At 38.6% G+C, this 18,325-nt stretch overlaps 1 long non-coding RNA gene across 1 annotated transcript; it reads right to left on the bottom strand.

The window, feature by feature from the left end:
• Positions 1–5,897: 5,897 nt before the first annotated feature.
• Positions 5,898–16,125, bottom strand: LOC139767578 (uncharacterized). The gene is made up of 2 exons (XR_011717184.1): positions 15,800–16,125; positions 5,898–6,867 (listed from the first exon to the last, which is right to left on the bottom strand). It is a non-coding gene; the product is annotated as an uncharacterized lncRNA (long non-coding RNA).
• Between the last annotated feature and the right edge of the window lie 2,200 nt (positions 16,126–18,325).

Raw genomic sequence — 18,325 nt, 5'->3', positions numbered from 1 at the left:
ATCTATTCTTGACACTAACACAGGAAATGGCAAATATGTATGGAAAAATATGTATATGTACGTGTATGAGTTTGGTAACATGTATGAAAGAAGAAAGCTGAGAGTAAATGCGAATAAGAGCAAGGCTATTAGGTACAGTAAGGTTCAGGGACAAGTCAATTGGGAGGTAAGTTTGAATAGAGAAAAACTGGAAGTGAAGTGTTTTAGATATCTGGGAGTGGATTTGGCAGCGGATGGAACCATGGAAGTGAATCATAGGGTGGGGGTGAAAGTTCTGGGAGCCTTGAAGAATGTGTGGAAGTCGAGAACATTATTCTGGAATACAAAAATGGATATGTTTGAAGGAATAGTGGTTCCAACAATGTTATATGGTTGCGAGGAATGGGCTATAGATAAGAGTTGTGAGGAGGAAGGTGGATGTGCTGGAAACGATGTTTGAGGACAATGTGTGGTGCGAGGTGGTTTGATCGAGTAAGTAATGAAAGGGTAAGAGGTAAGGGTAAGAGAGACGTGTGGAAATAAAAAGAGCATGGTTGAGAGAGCAGAAGAGGGTGTTTTGAAATGGTTTGGTCACATGGAGAGAATGAGTGAGGAAAGATTGACCAAGAGGATATATGTGTCGGAGGTGGAGGGAACGAGGAGAAGAGGGAGACCAAATTGGAGGTGGAAAGATGGAGTGAAAAAGATTTTGTGTGATCGGGGCCTGAACATGCAGGAGGGTGAAAGGAGGGCAAAGAATAGAGTGAATTGGAGCGATGTGGTATACCGGGGTTGACGTGCTGTCAGTGGATTGAATCAAGGCATGTGTATGGGGGTGGGTTGGGCCATTTCTTTCATCTGTTTCCTTGCGCTACCTCGCAAATGCGGGAGACAGCGACAAAGCAAAAAAAAAAAAAAAAAAAAAAAATATATATATATATATATATATATATATATATATATATATATATATATAGGCATGTGTACGTGTAGGAAGAGAGGAACGTGATTGGTTCTCAGTGAATGTAGGTTTGCGGCAGGGGTGTGTGATGTCTCCATGGTTGTTTAATTTGTTTATGGATGGGGTTGTTAGGGAGGTAAATGCAAGAGTTTTGGTAAGAGGGGCAAGTATGAAGTCTGTTGGGGATGAGAGAGCTTGGGAAGTGAGTCAGTTGTTGTTCGCTGATGATACAGAGCTGGTGGCTGATTCATGTGAGAAACTGCAGAAGCTGGTGACTGAGTTTGGTAAAGTGTGTGGAAGAAGAAAGTTAAGAGTAAATGTGAATAAGAGCAAGGTTATTAGGTACAGTAGGGTTGAGGGTCAAGTCAATTGGGAGGTGAGTTTGAATGGAGAAAAACTGGAGGAAGTGAAGTGTTTTAGATATCTGGGAGTGGATCTGGCAGCGGATGGAACCATGGAAGTGGAGGTGGATCATAGGGTGGGGGAGGGGGCGAAAATTCTGGGGGCCTTGAAGAATGTGTTGAAGTCGAGAACATTATCTCGGGAAGCAAAAATGGGTATGTTTGAAGGAATAGTGGTTCCAACAATGTTTTATGGTTGCGAGGCGTGGGCTATGGATAGAGTTGTGCGCAGGAGGATGGATGTGCTGGAAATGAGATGTTTGAGGACAATGTGTGGTGTGAGGTGGTTTGATCGAGTGAGTAACGTAAGGGTGAGAGAGATGTGTGGAAATAAAAAGAGCGTGGTTGAGAGAGCAGAAGAGGGTGTTTTGAAGTGGTTTGGGCACATGGAGAGAATGAGTGAGGAAAGATTGACCAAGAGGATATGTGTGTCGGAGGTGGAGGGAACGAGGAGAAGAGGGAGACCAAATTGGAGGTGGAAAGATGGAGTGAAAAAGATTTTGTGTGATCGGGGCCTGAACATGCAGGAGGGTGAAAGGAGGGCAAGGAATAGAGTGAATTGGAGCGATGTGGTATACCGGGGTTGACGTGCTGTCAGTGGATTGAATCAAGGCATGTGAAGCGTCTGGGGTAAACCATGGAAAGCTGTGTAGGTGTGTATATTTGCGTGTGTGGACGTATGTATATACATGTGTATGGGGGTGGGTTGGGCCATTTCTTTCGTCTGTTTCCTTGCGCTACCTCGCAAACGCGGGAGACAGCGACAAAGTATAATAAAAAAATATATATATATACATATGTGTGTGAGTGTGTATGAGTGGATGGGTCATTTTTCATGTTTCCTAGAGCTACCTGCTGACGCAGGAAACTGATTAAGTCTAAAATTAATTTATATTTATATAATCTATATAATTGTTAGCCATTTCCCCACATCAGTAAGGTGGTGCCAGGAAACGGATGAACGACCCATCCACTCGTAAACAAACATACATCAATGCCCATATTCATACATACACATTTACATACATATATGTACACAGACATACATATATAAACATGTACATTCATACTTGCTTGCCTTCAATACCTTCCTGCCAACTCTCCGCCCCACAGCAATCAGCATTGCTGCCCCCTCCTTCAGCGAGGTAGGGCCAGAAAAACAGACAAAATAGGCCACATTTGGTCACACCATTTAGCCTTCATGTGTAATGCACGGAGACCACAGTGCCCTATCCACATCCAGGCCAAACAGACCTTTCCATGTTTTACCCCAGACGTTCCACATGCCCTGGTTCAGTCCACTGACAGCACGTAGACCCCTGTATACCACATCATTCCAATTCACTGTTCCTTGCATGCCTCTCACCCTCCTGCATGTCCAGGCACCAACTACTAAAATTCTTTTTCACTCCATCCTTTTACCTCTAATTTGGTCTCCTGCTTCTTGCCCCATCTGACATATATCCTCTGTCAAACTTTCCTCACTTCTGCTTCCATGGTTCCATTCACTGCTAAGTCCACTCCCAGATATATAAAACTTTACTTCCTGTCAGCCTTTTTCTATTCAAATTAACTTGTCCCTCAACTCTGACTGGGGAGGAGCAGTGTGGTTTCACAAGTGGTAGATATGTGGATCAGGTGTTTGCTCTGATGTGCAAGAAATATTCAGAAACCGTTTTATGTGGCATTTATGGAGCTGGAGAAAGCATATGATAAGAGTTGACAGATGCTCTGTGGAAAGTAAGAGTATATGGTGTGGGAGGTAAGCTGTTGTAATCAGTCAAGTCTTTATAAAGGATGCAAGGTATGTGTAGGAGTAGGGAGAGGAGAGCCACTGGTTCCCAGTGAAGGTTGGTCTGAAGCAGGGTTGTGTGATGTCTCCATGGTTGTTTATGGATGGGGTGGTTAGGGAGGTAAATGTAAGGGTTATGAAGAGAAGGGAGAGTATGCAGTCTTGAGGATTAGACGGCCTGGGAGCGAGTCTGTTGTTGTTTTCTGATAGACTGTTGGCTTATTCAGGCAAGAAGTTGTGACTGCATTAAACAGCCAAGTGCAAGCAGATGTAGCTCTTTTTGCCCATTTTCCTGGTGATACATATTTGAAACTGAGGTAGCGATGGCATTCTCTTTGGGCAGGGTAGTGCCAGGACTGGATGAAGCCAAGCAAGTATGAATGTAAAAGTGTGTACATGTATGTCTGTTTATGTATATGTATGTAACGTGTATGGGTGTTAACGTATATATATATATATGTGTATACGAGTGCATGGCCATTCTTTTTTTCATGGCGCTTCCTCATCGACACTGGAAATGGTGATCAAGTACAATAGATCCATATTTTTTTCACACATTCGCCATTTCCTGCATTAGTGAGGTTAGCATTAAAAACAGAGGACTGAGCCTTAGAAAAATCCTCACTTGGTCCCCTTCTCTTTCCATATTTTGGAAAATAAAAAAACAGGAAGGAAGGATTTCCAGCCCCCACTCCTTCACCTTTTAGTCATCTATGATATGCAGGGAATACATGGAAAGTATTCTTTCTCGGAGAGAGAAAGAGTGAATTGGAACATTGTGGTATACTGGGTCAATGGCCTGAACCAGGGTGTGTGAAACATCTAGGGTATTTTCCCTTTTAAGTTCTGTGGAGCCTGGATGAGAATAGGGAGCTGTGATTTTTGGTGCAATATATGATAGTTTGAGAATGGATGAGTGTGATCATTCTTTCTCTTCCTGGTGCTACCTAACTAATAAAGGATATGGCAATCAAGTATGAAAAGAAGTAGATGTGAAACTATACACATGCATATACAGTAAAGCAGTACTTGTGTTAGTTTATCATATGACTAAATGTTAAACATGCAACTCTGCCAGCCTGGCAATATAAATTATTTTCTATGCTGCCTGGACATTGCAAAAATGATGTGCTATCCTCCACGGCATTTTGAATGTTGCTGAACAGGAGAGTTGGAAAAATAAGGCCAAAAGATGTGGAAACACTGTCCTTATTTTCTATAACTGCTCTAAGATTCACTTCTCGACTATTCACTGTGCCTGGGAGTTTCAATTGCCCAAAATTGTATATGATGCATTTGCAGTCAACTGCCAGACATCTGGTACCATATACAGCACATCAACAGACAATCAGTTCAAGACATCCTGCTTGACTCCTTGCACCAACAACGTAATTTTCAATCAACATCAAGGGTGCACAGTGGCTACAGTGGCCCCATAAACACAAGACCTAACAAGATCTTAGTCTACTTTCCATAACCCCATATTTCCCAGCACAGCCAAGTAGTTCAAGAAACCCACACAATTTAATAATGGCATCCTGGAAAACACATGGTGCCTTATGATGTACTCCCTTAGCTTTGGCCTATTTGATACTTGGAAGGTTAAACATTTTTGTATTCCTGTCTGTTAAAGTATATGAACGAGAAAGACTAGAAAATCTTTGCCATTATTATTCAGTTGGTAATGATATAAACCAAAGTACTTGGTGAGTGAAGTATTCAGCACTGGATAGTACCTTTGTGTAAATATGCATGTAATTTTTTCCACTGAAGAGTTTTGTTGGACTCGTGTCACTGAAAATATCTCCAAATCATGTACTGATGCAGGACAAAGTGGCATTAGCCTGTATCAAAAATCAATTGTAGATTTCCATTTTGGAACCACAAATTTATCAAAACCCACTTGTGCAATATTTCCCTTTCATTCAAAACTTGAAAATTTCTAAACTTGCTGATCCACTCTTGAATGATCTGCACTTTTGACTTTTGGTATGCTTGCATGAATCTAATATCAATACTGTTGTCTGACAGTACCACCATCATGCCATGAATTATGTTTTCTATCACAGACATCTTCATCCAAGCTATTCTTTTTAACTGCCTCTTGAATAAGCTCACTAAGATGAATGGTACAAGGCAAGAAAAATTACCATTTTTGTAACTGACCTTACCAGAAGTTCATACAAGGGCATTATTCCCCCCCTTCTCTTTCATCATATCGGCATAAATATCCAACCCAGTTTACAGTTACAGTCAATAGCTCTAAATTAGCAACATGCAACATTATTATACCCAGGACAATGTGTTTAGGTCCAGCCTTGATGTGAAATTTTGTCCAAGACCAGAACCTTGAGAGAGAATGAATTAAACTTGTCAAATATGAATCGAAATGGATTTTCCATTCCCAAGTTCAGGTTTGTTTCCTGGAATTTTGAATGAATAAATGTGCAAGCTATTTTCCTTCATTAAATTTTCCTGTCATTTGCATGAAATTGTTGTGATATGGGCCCTGAATATTTGCTTCACTTGCTATGTAATTGTCATTATTTTCAGATTTCCTCAAAAGCATTGTTAAATGAGACTGCAACTCTCAATATGCAAAAATACCTATTTACTTTTATAAAGGTACCTGTTCTTAGAGGATACTCTTGCTCTAAGTTTTGTACAGAAACTTAGGTAACATCTGGTGTCATAAGGGGAATAAGATGTCCAATACCAAAACACGAGTATTTCACAAATCTTTCAAATCCAATAAAAGCATATATACAGATATTGTTTAATATTAGCAGATATACAGATATTCAATATTAGCATATACATATTACTTTCAACTATTTTCAGAAACAAATTCCTCTATCAAATATGCATAAAGACCCATTTACTTTTATAAAAGTATTTTACAAATTATCCAAATCCACTAAAAGCATATATACAGATATTGTTTAATATTAGCATATATACATATATCAGCATATACATATTACTTTCAACTATCTTCAAAAACAAATTCCTCTATCAAATATCCTCATATCAATCATATCTAACAGTGGGAGAATCAAAAATAATCCTAGGAATCTTGTAAACATGCCAAATTATCAATTTCTAGATAAAAAGGCAGCAGAATGAAGGGTAATGGGGGATCATAGGCTATAAAAAGGTTGACTTTTTACTTTGGCAACAAATGCCCACAACGTTACAAAAGGATAGGTTCACACTTCTTAAGCCATGGCAGAGAACTAAGGTAAAAAGTAATTCCTCTAATCAAAGGCAAAGATATTACCAAAGAAGGCAGTTACTAGAATAAATATCTATACTTTCTAAAAATACATTTGAATTTGTGTAAGCACCCATACAAGTTTCACAAAGTCCAACTTATTTCATGCCACTAAAAGAAGCATGTTGAATTATTTGCCCTAAGCATGCTTAATGATACTTGTTTATTACATGGAAATTGTATCATTATACAGTACTGGCTACAAGATGGACAAGAAAAATTTTAATTCAAAATTATACTTTTAAGTAGCATACATTTATACAAGCAACAAGATATTACAAAGTGCTAATAACCATCGAGGGGTATTCCATGTTAGTGACTGGGAGAGTAGTTACACGACAGGTAAACACCAGTACATGCATACTAGTGTACATACCTATATGGTTTACTTTTGTTGCAGAGCTATAGCTGCATAGAACGTCTTTCCATGGACTGCAGATTATCTTGCCATCATGCTGATCTGGAACATAGGTATGTAAATTAATATTGAACACCATGATTATAAATGTCCAGTCTACATTAAGCTGAGGTATAGAAAATGGTGGTGAATTAGCCTAAGGACATTATCAAGTATAAAATTAAGAAATATTTTGAAAATTCCATAAAATCTAAAATTCACAGATTGTAAAAATATACCACAGTTGTGTGGTTACTGATGGCAACTTACAGTACAAAGACTTGGTACCACATGTGGGAGATGAATTCATATCTTGGATATTTCTGATGTGATACGACCAATGGTTATGAATGACACGAGAAAGTGGTATCAACTGAAAACATTCACCAAATGATGGTATCAATCCAATATGTAAAAAAAACAAGGCCAACTCTCCACCAGCCTAACTTGTGTTTACCTAAGCAAACCCGATTTACACGTGTTTACCAAAGCAAACCCAATTTACACCTATTCATTACTCTTCGTCAGGAAGTATTTGGAGGAGGTTTGCCAATTTAACCAATTCCATTTCCTTTTGACCTTCCTTAGGAAGGTATTTGCACAAGTACAGCAAGGAGGAAGTCCTCCATGCCTGAAAATTGAACCACTCATTAATAAATCATCCCCTCTTTTTTCTTTAATTTTCCAAAAGAAGGAACAGAGAAGGGGGCCAGGTGAGGATGTTCCCTCAAAGGTCCAGTCCTCTGTTCTTAACGCTACCTCGCTAATGCAGGAAATGTAGAATAGTTTGAAAGAAATCAATAAATCTGACGAGACATTCCTTAGAATTTATCGATATCAAAATTCATTAAGGCAAAATCACAATCCAAAATTTTCTGGAAGCACCTACATATAATGCAAGCTTTCAATCTGACACTAACATATTTTCCTCTAACTTACATGTAAAAAAATCACGTGATTTTCCCTTCATAAAGGTGTTTATATGGTTTTCTCAATGTTAACGAGTGGGTAACTTCTCCACATGGGAAAGAGCAGGTGATTTTCTGCTCTAAGGAAACTTTCTCAGAAAAATGTGGATAATTTTACCCTTCTGGGAAAAAATGGGCGAGTTTCCTTCACGAAAAATGACACTTGAATTTTCCTTCCATGGGAGACAAGGTGATTGTCCCTCCATAAAAAAGCAACAGGCAATTTTCACTATGGAAAAGAGGTGGCTGTCCCTCTGAGAAAGAATTTTCCCACACTGCTAACAGTCAGTTTTCCCTGCATGGAAAAAGTGAAATTCTAATAATTTGTATTTTCCTTCCATACACAAAAGATGGGTCCAATTTCAACCAACTGAAAAATGCTCTAAATGCCATTATAAAGGCAAGTCACATCTATTTGCTCATTGACATTAAATCACATCACTTACAAGCTATCTATTTTATCTATAACTGATGCCTACTCCTTTTGGAAACTCCCTTAATGGGGAGGCCTCAACAAAAGTCCCCATAACTAGTGAACTCCAATGCCACTAGTTAGCCTAAAGTGCCTCACCTTCAACAGGCCATGGGCAGATGGCACTAGTTTTTTCAGAAGCTGCTACCAACAACTTCTACCTAACGTGTCGACCAAACATTTCTGCCCAATGTTACAATCAACCATTTTACCTCATGCTAAGTCTTTATTCATCACTTCTGACAACCAACATGCAAGCTGTTTTCTATATAAAGAATATTTGTTAATCTATCCACTTGTAGAGATGCATTTTTCTATGATCTCTCATGTAGACGTTGTGATTTAAAAGTGTGGGATTTTCATTCATCATTCATAAAACCAATTTTTCAATATCAAATACCTCAATCATGGTATGGTTATGAAGTGGAGGGAAAATGTTGGGTTATACATTAACAGTAGTTCATATAAGTAAAATTCAATCATCAAACAAACCCCACTTAACAGCACCCTAGACCATGTGGTTTGGAAAGCAAGCGGCACATTCTAAAAGTCTATCAAGATACTGTGCAGAAACTAATCACCTTTAACTCAATAGGTATAACTTAAGACACTGGAAACCTACCCATATATCCGTCAACCTCAAATCTATTCCACTGGGAATGTGACTGTACACGATGGAGTTTTTCCTAAATCTTCACACCAATACTGAGCCTAGCAAAAATGATTTCAGTTACAACCCGTTTTCGGTTGCTATTACCACCACAATGCGGCCGATGTGCAATTTCGTGTTTGAACTGTACATGAAGGGAGCTTTCAATAATTACATATCTACACCAAACTACATGAAATTATTTCAGTTTATTACATAAATGAAGCAAAATCAATACACTAACCATTAAAGTACAATATTGTAAAACGTATACTTAAGTGCTATCCACATCCCGTTTTCGGATTGCAACATTAGTAAAAAAAAAAAAAAAAACCATTGTTGGGTTATACTGCCAATGAACCCTTTTAAGATAATTTACTTAGTCCCTATATCGTATCGTGCTGTGAATATTAACATATACATCTCGATTTTGGTTTATGTATACGTTGTAGGAAAAGAGAGGTGTGTGTTTTCTAGATATTGCATCAAAGTGGCATCTAAAACACTATCCAGTTGGCATACATCATCATGCACTGTTGCAGTGCAGAATTGAGATTGAAAAATGAGAACATATTCACTGTGAACATAGGATATATTGAACATATCGATACATCAGCCCAGCAACATATCAGCCACAGTTCATGGCCATAAATGTTGCGATGACCAGGCATCCATATCAAGATGGGTTTTACATAATGAATTCAGTTTATTAATGATATTGCCCCGAGTTTCATTCAATTAAAAACCAAAGTTTATAGCTTTAAAAGCCGATGACAAATTAAAAAAAAAAATAGAATTGCCGCTTTAACGTGACTGAACTTATGTAATCAGTGGCTTTAACAGCAAATAATTCCGCATATAAAAATACAAAATGCACGATTTGGCAAATAGCATTTGCACAAACATTCATCCATCTTGGTGCCATCATTGTAGAAGTGAACATTGAACAAATGTTCTGTTATAACATTATTAAGAAATCCCTGGTGTACCTCACTGTCCAGCGCGTTCATTTCCTTCCCCAAGAACCACTGCGTTCAATTTTACAATCGCTTGGCCATTGAGTTCACTCTGACGCGAGTTCTCGCCGAGTTAAGTGTACTTTGAGGGCCTAGGATGACGTCTTAGCTGACGAGCTGGTCGTCCTGTTCAACGAGGCGATAGGCACAAGTAGCCGCGGGTCAACTACGAGGTCAACAGGCCTGGGGAAAGGGTCACACGCGCCTCACCCCCCAATCACCAGCCAGGTGTACCTTAGGCCCCCCCAGCCAACCACAGCCGGGATGTGGGCGTGACAATCAAGTCTTTTCGACCAATCAGAGGTAATTGTAGGTGGTCATTCCTCCCAACCCTAGTCGAGATGAGGTAGATACAAGTCGTGTCGGGAGTGTAACATTGTAAACTGTCATGGAATTGGTCCCCCTGAATAAACCATCATGTTTCTATAGTCCAACTGCGTGAAGGAAAGCGCTCTCTCCCAGTTTGAAATCTCATGTGGAATGTTGAGCGTTAACGTAAATATTTGTGCTCTATTAATGTGCATTTGTTATCTTATTTCTTGAATAATGGGCAGTTTTAACCCTGGCGTTTCATTTCATGCCTTGACTTTAAAGACAAAGTTATCCAGCGTTTCTTAATATCTCGACAAAGATGGAGGTGAGGAGGTGTACATATTTGTTTCAACTTCCGTTTAATTACTACATTACACTCGGGGAGACTAACGCATATTTGCAATAATTTATTGTACGTTACATCCAACCTCCCCAGATTAGAATCGCCCAGCCTCCCCTAAGTACAATATCCCAACCTCCCCAGAGAACAGAATATTATCGCTTGCTGAAGTATACACCTGGGAGCCATAGTCTAACCTGGATCTAAAAATGGAACTTGTAGACCATTATGAACTATTTTCTGTCGGCTTCCTAATAGGAACCCACAAGATATTCGAGAATATTTTGCCTTTAATCACACGTTTCCAAATATTGTAATATTGCCAATTTAATCTTCAAAGTACAAACCGAAGAATTTAACGTTATAACGAAAAGGGGTTCTTATCTCCAAGGATTAAACCAGTTCAGCTGAGAATTGTGCACTATGGCAGGATTGCTTCACTACATAATTAACAAGAGAGAGTATTTAAGATTTCGAGGGACGGGAGCTGGACAGAATATCATTGATATTAAATAATTATGGGCTCAGAACGCTGCCTTGCGACAAAACATTTTCTTACGTCAAATGTCCAATTGCTGTCATCTTCACAGAAAATGTTTTCTATTAAAAATTAACGGATGCAAATGGGTAAATAACCTCTCAAACCAAGAGCATAAAGTTTACTTGAAGATTCAGTTTCGCCATATGTCAAAGGCTTCTTCAAAGTAAAAAAAATTACTCCAATTAAATCATTTTCTCGAGAATGAATCTAAAATATAATTCTATAAAAATGATTCCATGATCCATTGTGCCTATTTACGGAAAGCGCACTATTAATCACTTTAAAAATTCCGTGATTTTAAGAAGCCTTTTATTAAACCATTCTCCCCATGACCTTACAAATGCATCTTATCAGTGCCACAAGTCGACACGAATTCACACATTCGTAAAGCGTCCGCAACTTTTTGGGATGGGGTTAACGTGCGCCAAGTGCCATGAGTTTAAAAACGTTCCGAGATGTCCAAATGTTATTATCCAATCCTAACAACTTAGTCAGGTAGACTAATTAAGGTGCTGGATCATCTCTGTTACCCCACAGGGAACTGAGCTGGGTCCTTCACAGTATTTCAGAACACGCACCAGTTCATTCTCAAATATTTTGTTATAGGTTCGTTTATGTGGCAAAATCAATTACTGTTAGCGCTGATGAACGTTTATGGTCTTCGAAAACGTTGCTCGTATTGGCTGACCTGCTTAAGCGTGTTTTAGAATCTCCAAGCGTGTGTTTGTGCGTTTGGCTATGTCAACCCGGGGTTGGCTATGGTGTGGAATGGTGTAGCCAGGTGTTGGTTGGTGTTTACTGGTTATTAACTGTCATTCTAGTGGACACTCCCCCACCGAGCTGGTCAGACATGCCTCGTCTTTCGCTCTAGATGACCCTACACTACTTCAATGCCCTTTGGCGAGACCAAAGTGGATTCAAAGTACACACAAGTTCCCATTGTCTCCGCCAGCTGTGAAAGCTTGGTACCAAGTGTGGGGCCAAGTGGTGGGCAGAAGACGTGAGAAGAACTTGGCTAAAGAATTGCAATAAAATATTAAAAAAGCCTAGATTACGATCAACAGTTTTTCAGTACCGAATCAGAAGCAGATGATCCACGAACCACAACAGAGGTGACAAGATGGATTTCAAGAAATTATTAGTCGGAAGGGGAAAAAAAAAAAAGACGAGGCTGCAGCTGCTGAAGCCAAGTGAAGGAAGTGACAATGAGTTCCAGAACGACAGGAAGGAAAAAATAATGCAGACGTAAACGAAAGCAGAAGGATAATAGTTCAACTGGGAAGCGAACGAAGCAGTAGGATGATCGAATGAACCAGTGTCACGAGAAAGAACCCTGGTACACAACACAGTTCAGGTAGGAGATGAGGTGGAACTTCAAAAGTAACTTAAGCATGACGTGCTGTGGGAGCTGTTGCTGTGGCCTGTTAAGCTGGGATAGGCAGCACAAGAAAAAGCTTTTAAAGTCTTAATTATTCCTATCCGATTATGGCTGGGGGTTGAAGCAATACAGTCATTAAGACAGTGTTTGAGGTGGTGATATGAACGACACACCATGACAACAACACACCAAGGCGATTGTATTAATGTATCTGGTTATACTGGATCCCGATTTCCTTGATACAAGATTCGTGTGGGCAAAACGACATGAAATCCTGCGTGAAAAGAAGAACCAAGTGGTAGCCTTGATGAAGGAAGAAGTTTACACAAGATATTCAACTCGAATAAGGTACGAGAGAACTTAAAAGTTTACTAAACAGATTATTTTACAAGTGTTGTAAGGGGGGGGGTCCATATGGCCTGGAAATGCCAAAGTGAATATCGGTGCCAGTTACGTTAAAAAAATGTACATTTCTTTGGAATATGGAAATGAAACAGTGTGAAGGGATGTGTTACGCCATCTTGATACAATTGTGGCAGAGGCTATAATGCTGGTTCGACAATTTTGCAGTAAGAGACCACAACAGGAGCGAGTGGCCAGAGGTTGTACATGAACAGCGGGAGAACGAAGATGAACAAAGGAGGAGTTACAGAAAAAGACAACGCGACCTTCCACTTGGAGAAGGTGTGGGAGGAGAAAATGGAACACGTTGAATATAACACGAAATGAAGGAAAGAGCTGCACCGAAAACCATTACAAGAAGGTAAGGCCAATGAAACTCAGTGATGTGGTGGAGTTCAACTCCGGCAAGAAACTCTGGCATTTAGAGGGGAAAAAATAAGGTAGAAGACCATTTGAATGGAACTCCTGGTCTTTGTGAACATCGAAAGGTGGATTAGGGCGGGAAAGAGAGATAGAGAGAGAGAGAGAGAGAGAGAGAGAGAGAGAGAGAGAGAGAGAGAGAGAGAGAGAGAGAGAGAGAGAGAGAATGATAAATAGCGAAAACCCTCTTCGCTCTGGGGGATCTGAAAATGTGGGCACGAAGCGAGATATATATATCCCACATGTGGGATTACATCCCTGAAGTACATGACATTAACACGAGCGAAAGATGTGATGGAGCAATTTGTGAACAAATTAGTTTCAGCTGTATATAAGGAATATGGAAGACCATAAATGACATTAAATGGATTGTATAAATCTTCCTAAGACCACAAATGTTTATGTCTATGCGCTGGTGTATATAATGTGGATGTTATATAAAGCTGTACTAGAAACAGGCAAAAAGGAAAATGGTAGTTTAACGCATTTTGCGTAATTACCAATGTTTTTGTTTACCTTCTGATAAAAGAAACCAATACAAGAGGACTTAACTTTCAGGAAAAATGTACAAGTTGAATTGGTGTTAACAAGCAGAATGGGTTTAGTTTTGTGTGTGAGCCGATCTATACGTGAGATTTCTATGTACTGTGACTATATACATCCTAACTTAAATCTGGATTTGGATGACCATGTTTATGTACAAATGCCTGTGTCTTGCTTGGTGATATTAACGCAAGACGACATTCAAAGTACTGTGTGACCAAGCAATATTAACTTATTTTAGGGGGGAATTTAATGCTGTTAAAGTACTGGGTAATGAGCTTGTAGAAGATTGGACTCTGCTGTTCGTTAATACAGGTGGAATGATGAGTGCAGAGAGAGTTTGGGCTTTGATAAATGATCAACTTTGCCCTAAGAATCATTGTGCATGTCATCAAAATATAGAAAATCATTGAGCGTAAAAGATAACATTACTAGGAAGAGAAAGATGAATTGACCGTAAATGTACAGGACTAGTGTACGGGGTTATGAACCAAGAGATGTGCAAAGCTTTTTTGATTTATATAAAAATCCTGTGCTGATAGCCAAAAACGAAGTATTTAAAGAGCAAATTAGCCAAAAACTATGTATTTAAAGAGCAAATTAGCCAAAAACTATGCATTTAAAGAGCAAATTAGCCAAAAACTATGCATTTAAAGAGCTAATTAGCCAAAAACGAAGTACATAAAGATCAAATTAGCCAAAAACTATGTATTTAAAGAGCAAATTAGCCAAAAACTATGCATTTAAAGAGCAAAGTAGCCAAAAACGAAGTATATAAATATCAAATTAGCCAAAAACTATATTTAAAGAGCTAATTAGCCAAAAACGAAGTATATAAAGATCAAATTAGCCAAAAACTATGTATTTAAAGAGCAAATTAGCCAAACACCATGCATTTAAAGAGCTAATTAGCCAAAAACGAAGTATATAAAGATCAAATTAGCCAAAAACGATGTATTTAAAGAGCAAATTAGCCAAAAACTGTGCATTTAAAGAGCTAATTAGCCAAAAACGAAGTATATAAAGATCAAATTAGCCAAAAACTATGTATTTAAAGCAAATTAGCCAAAAACTATGCATTTAAAGAGCTAATTAGCCAAAAACTATGCATTTAAAGAGCTAATTAGCCAAAAACGAGGTATGTAAAGATCAAATTAGCCAAAAACTATGTATTTAAAGATCAAATTAGCCAAAAACTAAGTATATACAGAGCAAACTGTGGGAAACGTCATGTGTATTTTGTTCTAGCACACGTCTGGAGTAAATTACTTAAAAAGACTCAGAATAATTGGGGTTCGTTATATTGATAATGAAATTAAGGAAACGCTGAAACAAGACAGCTCTAATGTGCACTAAAACTAAGGCGCAAAAAGCAAACGATACGAATTGAACGGACATTATTAAATGGAGGATTGGTAAACGAGAACTTGAGTGACATCTGGATGGAAAGGGATAAACTACGAAGTGTTGGAAGCAAACACCCCCCCCCCCCCCACAAGCCACAGGGATAATAAACTCATTAAATAACCTGGAGCAGCCAGGTTATGCAAAGCTGTAAGTAACCGGCCACCTGATTCGTCGATTAGAACCTTTAACGAGCAAACCACCACTTAGCTAATTAACCAAACTAGTTCCAAAAGCTTTCCGCCAAACCCTAAGTAAACTTTCATCAGAAAGGGATTGAAAGAAGCCCAAAAGTCGTCAAACCATTTGCATGAATTTGAATAAATTGTCAATTTCTATTCAATTCACACGCTAACGATCGTCACTAACCACCCCCCCAAATCCCCACACACCCGTACCCTAATGCTGGCGGTGGACAATGGCTTCCACATACCCATAATTTAGGGTGACGTACCACCCCCAGACAAATGGGTTTGGTGGAAAAAAAAAAAAAAATCAGAATATGGCTCAAAAAAAAAAAAAAAAAATGGTGGCGAGACCCTTAACTTACCGGTAAAGTCTCTCAAAAGTTAAGAGACGAGAGCGGACACCCCCAGTTGACGGCTTCTGCACAACAGTCCAATGTAAACACACGTATGGAGTTAGCAGATGTACCAAATGCCTTCCAACGCCATCAAAAACAACGGGAAATATATATCAAAGCGCCAAAATGGACGGGTGTGGTGGTGGTGGCTTGGTGTCTTGCGAGCTGAAGTAAAAATTGTCACGTCCAGCTAGGACAAGTGCTGAACCGCGACTGGCAGGTCTACGTGTCAGTAGCCTAAAATCCCCAGAAAATGGAATAAAGATTGAGTAACTGTAGTATATTATCCTGAGACGTGCCGTAAGAATGGCGACTTACAGCGCCATCTATTGATTGAAGTTGCATGTGTCTCAGGCAAATGTTTTGGTGAGCAGTAGCGCTAAAAGGATTAGAAAGATCACACTGGGTCTTAGTCAGACCCTAGTAGGTTATTACATAAGATATTACAATTTATACTTCATTACATCCATTACATATAGAGGCAAAAAAAAAACTATTGAAAGTATGATAGAAATGTTTTTTTTTTGTCATCAATGAAAACTGTAGTATTGAAAGGGTAACTATCCAAAATACTTTTTTCTTCTAAGGGTATTACCATTAAAGATGTGGCTTTACCTATACGGTGACTACACACCGTTTATCTCAGTCCTTTATCGTGATGGTTTTCGTATTTATATTTCATATCCACTCTTTAGCATGGAAGATTTACAAACCATATTTTGAAAGACATTTTTCCTTCTCCCTTTTATATTGATAATTCAGGGCTCTTCAAGTGTATAGACGGCATGGACACTGTTTCTTTTAGGCAAGGAGGAGAAATAAGACGAAATTTGCACCGTAAATACTTTTATATTTTTGTCTAAACACATACACACGTGAGTTTCACTTGGAGAATTGCGCTTCTTCAGTCTTGCTTAACTGCCGTGAGGTCAGTTCGAGTAGTTCAACTATCTAACTAAATACATTATAGATAAATACATATCTTAGATAATTTATCACCCTGATAAATTACCTTCTAGGAATTCCTTGGGCTGAGCCCAGAGATTGAAATTATAAAAGGTGAATTTTGATGAAATATTTAAGGGTATCTTTTGATTTTTAGATGAGTAGCCGCGCAGAAGTTTAGACTAAAAGAAAAAATTCATGGCTACGTTGGATGAAAAATATTAAATGGGTTTACAAAACCTGATAACTGAAGGAGGAAAGCTATATAACAAAGACCAAAGGACAAAATTCATTACCTTCTTATGATAGGACAAGATGATGATGAATGGCACTAAATTGGTTCAATCCCATTGTTTGTCCTAACAGTTAGTTCATGGAGCCTTACTGAACTAATTAGCATACAGGGCAGGAAAGACTCTCCACCTAGAGAGTTATAGAGATTTCATATTTTATGTTTATTGGAAAAAATAAGCGTAACAACCATATGACAGCTAATGCTCAGCATATACATTAAATAAGAAACTATTGTGCCAGTCGATAGATATCATAACATGGGAAATATCGACTGTATGAGAATAATATCTACCAAACTAACAGACATACATACATACCGAAGAGTTTCAAGTGAATGAGCTGGAACGGCTGTTTGTGTGACGTCACGTGTTACGTCACAAGTTATGGCGGGTTATGATAATTTACAGAATTAAATGTCTTCTTTTGTATAATATATTCATCAAAAAAACTCTTCCAGCATCAGAAAGAGATTTTTGTGCTTTGCATTCATTTTTTCATGGTTGCATTCTGAAGGATTGATGCACAGACACATGATATAATCGAATTAATAAATAATGTTAAGGCGTCAGCAACCCCGCATGGAGCGTCAGGATTGTTTCAGTAATTCTTAAATAATTTGTCTAAAAGCTCTATATTGATAGTCCTTATAATTAATTAACTCATTATCATTAATTTCCTCTTAAAAACATAATCAATTATGGATATATTACATGGTTATGTGTGTCCACAACAATCATATGGAAGTTGAAAAATAAACAAGTACAGGACATTATCCAGTTATAGCTTTTATTTAGAAAATCTGTAAATGTTCTTTCTCAGTTTATTCGAAGGCCATTATCCATATGGCATATACCATCTTCTCTTGTTTAGGAAGTACCGTACGTACCGTCGGCCAAAACAAGGTGCAGTCTCTCCCACCGAGTATCGTACCTTCTTGGTCAAATGTTGTACCTATGTCCTTAAGGATCTTTAATGCCGGTTTGGAGATACCAAAATGGCTTTGCACAGGCTCTGAGTCTTGTGCAGCTGGAGATAGAAGCTGCCTGTTGACTTAGGAACTTCGGGGGCAACAAATATCTAAATCATGCAGATGGAGAAAGGAGCGACATGTTGAAGGAGCAGCTCCTTCGGGGGTAAGCCAAGGTTTAATAACATTTAACTCATCATTCAAGGTAAAGACTAATATTAACTAAAGAAAATACAATACCATTCATCTTATGTTGAATTTAAGCCATAAATAGTGCGTCTCATAGC

Source organism: Panulirus ornatus, chromosome 62, assembly GCF_036320965.1.
Source record: "Panulirus ornatus isolate Po-2019 chromosome 62, ASM3632096v1, whole genome shotgun sequence".
In the NCBI taxonomy this organism is placed as follows: Eukaryota; Metazoa; Arthropoda; class Malacostraca; order Decapoda; family Palinuridae; genus Panulirus; species Panulirus ornatus.
This window is presented reverse-complemented; position numbering and strand designations above follow the sequence as displayed.